Below are 6,353 nucleotides of genomic sequence, written 5' to 3'. Positions count from 1 at the left end.
GCACGCCTTGCCCGGATCCCCAACGCGAGCCACAGGGCGACGCCGGCACGCGCCCTGGGCAGCACCACCGGAGCACGGGCGGCATGCACCGCGCCCCCATGGCCGTGGAGAGCCCCCAGCGCTGCCAGGAACTCACGCAGGGCGCCGCACCTTGAGGGATCCAGATCTGACCCCGCAGCCCGCCACAGGGCAACAGCCGCCGAGCAGCACCGCCACCGACGCCCTCTGTCGCGCAGCCCTCCCGCCAGGACGAGAGGTCGCCGCCCCGGAGCGGCGCGGATCTAGAACCACCTGGCGGCTGCGACACCGGCGTGGGAACAGAGCCGACGAAGAGAGCCCCGCCGCCGCCTTCCCTGGGTCACGCACGGCTTCGCCTGCGTTCCCTCTGGCGGCGGCGAAGCAGGGGGAGGGGTGGGGAGTGGTCGGCGGCGGCGCGACTAGGGTTTCCCCCGAGTCGCCAGAGGAGGCGACCTCATTGGGAATATATATGACAGCTATTCCTGCCATGTCTCTCCATCCTTGAACAAGTATCTTCCAACCCCCCTCCCTCCTTGAAATTTTATGTATAAAATCAGAGAAAGTACAGTGCCTAGAAATAATGCATACCCAAAATATCCTCATACCTAGACATTATTTACACAAAAATAACAGGGCAACTCAACTCAGAATCCAATGAAGGTGTCAGCGTCTCTGTGTTGAAAAAATACTAGTGACACCACCCTGCAGTAAACGACTGAATTGCTTCATTTTCAAAGAGACTATTTAGCTAAAATTACATCCTCACTTTGGTACATTACTCCTATTATCTCTCTTTCAGTATTGTTCCAAGGATTGAGTATCTATGCAGACTGTTTTGCACCTCTCCACGAGATGCTTATTCTGTTGTCATTGCAAATTTGGATATTGTCAGTTAGCATTCTCTACCGCTAATAAATATTGGCATATTGCATTCCTGGGTTACCATATGATCTGCATATTTACGTAGGCAAACAATTTTTACTTCAGAAGGTAATTTCACAGATTGTTAACTAAGACAAAAGAACCATTTCACATCTCACTGTTGTCATCTATATTATCTTTTGCTCACATTCAAAGAATGCACCAAATAATACTACATGATGGCCTTGAGCAAGAATAAAACACAAATTGCAACTTTGGAGGTTGTGTCTATCTCATGATAGACTGAACAAATGTCACAACTGAGACTACTCTTACACAGGCAGAGGACTTTTTCCTCGTTCCCCGTCAGATGGTTGATTGCTTGAATCAGTTGCAACAGAAGCACCTTTTCAGACATCGCACCCACTTTTTCCACTTCTCCTTCACTAACCTTGCCACTTCGTCAAATGACAACAAGACATGAATGACGATGTAGATGATCACGGCAATGACGAGTGCAAAAATGTATGCAGATGTCTTCAACTTCCTGCAGCTGCCCGCCGCATATGCCCCAAGTAAACCAAGCAAGTCCAAGACCATTGCTATTTTCATGGCAAAGAGAGATCTCTTGTACTTGCTTATTGTGTTGTTCAGTAGGAGGATGACCATGACCACTGAGGCCATGAATGCTGTGGCGTTGCAATAGAAGAATACCTTGTACCGTGTTAGGTTGGTATCATGGAGGATTGGGTCACCTGCAAAATGGCCATCCCGGTCATCAGGCCAAACTCCTCCTGGCGGAAGCAGACCGGCTTGGTATGTGACAGTGACTGCAAGAGTTCCAATCAGCATCAAATCTTTGCGCCATTTGTGCTCTGTTCTCTTACTATCAGTATCATGTATACTTCTCGTGTGATTCATTGATGGATTTTGGTGCTTAGAAGGCCGCAGCAACTCATTCCACTTATCTTTTGGTGTCAGAACCAGGACTTGAATCATGACATAGACAAACACTGCAAGAACAACAAGAATGACATAGCCAGATGTTGACACTTTTCTGCAGTTTCCAGTAGCAAAAGCACCCATGAGGCTGATCAGATCAACCAGTACACATGCACGTAGCGCATAGCACTCCAGACCTTTCTTGCATAGCCTCTCGCTAACAAGCAACAGAATTACTGCCAGGGATGCCATGAAAGCAGTAGCATTGAAGTAGAAGAACACCCTATAGTGGTTTCGGAACTCGTCACGAAACACTGGGTAACCTGCTCGGTGGCCGTTACTGTTGTCAGTCCAAAAGCCACCTGGTGGGCTTATACCAGTTTGGTATGTGATAGAAGCTGCTAGAATTGCGAGCAACATCAGAAACTTGCGCCTCTTCTGCAAATCTTTTTTTTCTTCAGGAGTAGGTTCAGAAGAACCAGGATTTTGGGAGGTTTCTGGCATGGAAGCCCCAGTATTCCCTGCTGTGCTCTCAGTATTCCCTGCTGTGCTCTCAGTATTCCCTGCTGTGCTCTCAGCATTCCCTGCTGTGCTCTCAGTATTCCCTGCTGTGCTCTCAGCATTCCCTGCTGTGCTCCCAGTATTCCCTAGTGTCCTCTCATATAGAATATGAAGTACAACATAGGCGAACACTAGGAGGACTAGGACGAACACATAAATGGATGTTGAGAACTTCCTGCTGCTTCCAGCGACGTAGGCTCCCATAAGACCAAAGAGCACCAGTGTCATTGCTGTTTGCAGTACATGACGCTTCATGGCATGAATGGTAATCAACTGGCTCTGAAGTAGGATGATGATGGCCAAAGAGGCTACAAATGCTGTGGCATTGCAATAGAAGAATGCCTTGTAGCGCTTCGGACTGATGGCCTCCAAAATTGGATCACCAGCAATATGCCCATCACTGGTATCTGTCCAAAAGCCTCCTGGTGGATTCAGCCCAGCTTGGAAGGTAACTGTGGCGGCAAGGATGCCAAGTAATAGAAGGTATGTGCGCAACTTCTGGAAATTAGTGCCTCGAGTGCTGTTTTCTGACTGAACTTGTACTGGTATGCTAGGTGGTTCTAACAAGTCAGTGATGAAAGTCCTCAGCTTCTCAACCATTTCTTTATTTTTCTTTTTCACACGTGTGATGGTACCTTCAACATATGCTGACTTAGGCAGAGCAGGTTCAATACACTGAATGATGAGGTAGAGCAAGACTGCACCAACAAGTGCAAAGACATAGATCCCTGCAACTTCCAGCAGCATATCCCCCCATAAGCCCAAAGAGACTGACTACCACACACATATCCCCCCATAAGCCCAAAGAGACTTGACAACATGATCCACCGCTGTTTGACTGAGGACCATGATGATGATGACAAGCGATCCAGCAAAAGCAGTGGCATTGCAATAGAAGGTCTTGTATCGGCGTGGATAGTGGTCTCGCAGCACCGGATCACCAGGAATGTGGTTCTTCTTATCATCAGACCAGAAGCCACCTGGAGGGGTTAGCCCTGCGACATATGTCACTGTTGCAACCAATGTGGCAAGAACCAGCAAGGAGCTACGATTTCTTTCAAGATCTTCCTTTTCTTCTCTCTTCTTTGAAGCCTCATCTGTTATTCTCTCTGGATTTGAAGCCTCTTGGCCATCTGCTATCCTCTCTGGATTTGAAGCCTCTTGGTCATCTGTTATCCTCTCTAGATTTGAAGCCTCTTGGCCATCTGTTATCCTCTTTGGATTTGAAGCCTCTTGGCCATCTGTTATCCCCTCTTCCAACTGGCCTCGTGCACCTTGCTCATCTGCTGTCCTCCCTGATCCTGGTGTCATTATGCGCCCAAGAGTATTCTTCCAATATGCGCGAATACCCCCGAACATATCTCGCAGACATTGAGGTGCCAAGTGCTTGAAGAATACCACATGGAGTGTCACATAGGTGAAGATGCCAAGGAGTAACACCCAGATGTAAACGGAGGTCCTCACCTCCCTGCAGCTCCCAGCGGCGTAGGCCCCCATGAGCCCCACCAAGCCAAGAATCATGGCGAACTGGAGCGCGCGTAGCCAGACCGCCTTGTGGGTCAGCTCCCTCATCAGGAGCAGTATGAGCACCATGAGCGAGGCCCCGAACGCCGTGGTGTTGAAGTAGAAGAAGACAAGGTACCGCCTGGGGTAGCTGAACCTCATCACGATGTCGCTGGCGACGCGGCCGTGCTTGCTCTCCTGCCAGAAGCCGCCCGGCGGGGCCAGCCCCGCCTGGAACGTGATGGCCGCCACGAGGATGGCCATCAGCACCAGATACTTCCTCAGCTTCAACAGAAGCTCGGCCTCGTCCGGCTCGGCCTCGTCGGCACCGTCTTGCTGCAGCTGCTCCGGCTCGGCCTCGTCGGCGCCGTCTTGCTGCAGCTGCTCCGGCTCGGCCTCGTAGGCGCCCTCTTGCTGCGGCTCGTCGGGAGTGTTGCCGGCAGCTGCAAGGGCATGATCATTGCCATTCTGCTCTCTGGAATCCTCCATGGCTCTGAGATTCCTTGAAAAATCTATAGCTCCTCGCTAAAGATTGTAGCGTATGCGGGTTTGCAAGATTGAGGTGAACTACGGGGAGCGGTCTTGGTCTCTGATTGTCCCACAGTTCCACTGCACAGGAAGGGGGGGAAGTGGACAAGATAAACAATAGACTTCAAAGCCACATCGCAGTCCCAGCCCACCAATAATATCCCATGGAGAAAAACGTGGACCGTTTCAAATGGCCGAAGCTTCGCCGTTGTGGCCATAAAAGCGCAGCAGTCCTTTTCTGCAGTCTACTCCTAGTGAGTCCTAGTTTCATACAGCATATTTACTGTACACTCTACATAATTTGGAGCAGCACAACTTACTTATTATGTGGGAAAAATGTGTGCTGGGTTCAGATAATCAGATTACAGCATATTTACCAAATCCATGCCTACCTAGTTGCAATAGGATAATACTCCCTTATGTGTGCTGGGTACAGTACTCCTGTCAAGCCATAATAGTACAACTTGCATAAACATACAAGGCATCTGAATATAATACTAGTATGTTGCTTTCAAGGGGATCAGTCATTTGTTCCCTTTAAACTCCTATCCTAGCTCTTTCCTTTGCCCTTTCTATCTATCTTTCTCATCTTAACTAAATGAACCTCGAGAATATACGAAAAGTTTTGCAATTCTTGGATTGTGATGCCTGAAAGTTTATCTATTACTATTTCAATTTCAGGGCTACAACAGGTGTGTGAAGTGTGTGTGAACATTGGACCTGAGACTTGGCTCTTCTAGTTTTCTTAATACTACTGCGCAGAGGTTTGTTGGGGTGCTCTGTGACTGTACCTGTGCCTATGCCTGTGTAGTATCGAAATTGCTGTGCATACGATGAACAGTGCGTACAATTTTCGTACGACATGATCTCGCTCGTCCATCCAACTGATGGACCGGCTGCTGACCATTGTCGTACGTACATCGTACGAAATTAGTCGTACGTGTAGCAGTTCTCGTGTAGTATCCAACGAGAATCGTGCTAGATTTACTTTATTTAAGTGCCACGTGCATAGCAAGCTAATATAATATACCATTCAAGTACCAGGCTGCCACAGGGACAGAGATCGGCATGTTTTTAAGTCCGGCCAGGACGACAAGACAACAAGCTGCGACCAGATAGGAGTACATGCATCCTCTCACCGAAGACTTGCCAATTCCCAAGTCTTCGTGCCTGTCCCCTAGGTCCTAACGCCAACCGCCTAAGATAATGCAATCCCATTTCCCACTAGTTTCACACAGCGGAGAGGGGGTGATCGATCTTCTCTGAACTTTTGCACATTGATAACTAAAGTACCCATCACAGCGCAAGTGCAATGGAAACGCAAGAAGATAAGAGCAAGCAGCTGGGCGCATGCGTACCTTTTACTGTAGTAGCAGTGCAGCTGGGCCGGGCGGCAGGCGTCTACGGCCGGCGCGAGCTGGCCAGGAAGGTCACCCAATAGCCATTTTGCAGGACACTGCGTTACCTCGAACACCTGCCGGGCGATGCTGCCGGCGCATTTCGTCGAGCACCTGTCGGGTTATGCTGCCGGGGCATTTCGTCGAGCACCTGCCGCGCGCTCCTCGCAAGCTGCAGCGTGCGCCCACCAAGCCACTCCCTCGCAAGCCGGCCACCTCCTGCGCCGAGGCGACCCAGCGGCAGCGTCGCCGGTGGGAAACATGCTGCGGTTGCGCTGGTGTCGGGCAGCGCGATCAGCTGGGCCATCAGCGAGAGAACTCCTAGAGACGTCTTGTGCTGGACAGTGGGGATAGGTGTGCATCAAACCCAACGCCGAGTATCAAATTGGACACACCGTCCCCGAACGGTGGATAGAGGGCGGTCATTTAAACTGGTGCACCAAATCACCCTATTTTAAACGGACAATTTCACAAAAAGATGACAATCATGCAAATTAGAAGATACTATTTGTTCAATTTTAATATATATACAACCAAAAGAAC

The 6,353-nt window shown here is 49.7% G+C and overlaps 1 pseudogene; it reads right to left on the bottom strand.

Annotated features, from left to right (window-relative positions):
- Nucleotides 1-1,021: 1,021 nt before the first annotated feature.
- On the bottom strand, nt 1,022-5,129 carry LOC109738562 (uncharacterized; annotated as a pseudogene).
- Nucleotides 5,130-6,353: the final 1,224 nt, after the last annotated feature.

The sequence above is a fragment of the Aegilops tauschii genome, chromosome 7 (genome assembly GCF_002575655.3).
Source record: "Aegilops tauschii subsp. strangulata cultivar AL8/78 chromosome 7, Aet v6.0, whole genome shotgun sequence".
NCBI lineage: Eukaryota > Viridiplantae > Streptophyta > Magnoliopsida > Poales > Poaceae > Aegilops > Aegilops tauschii.
This window is presented reverse-complemented; position numbering and strand designations above follow the sequence as displayed.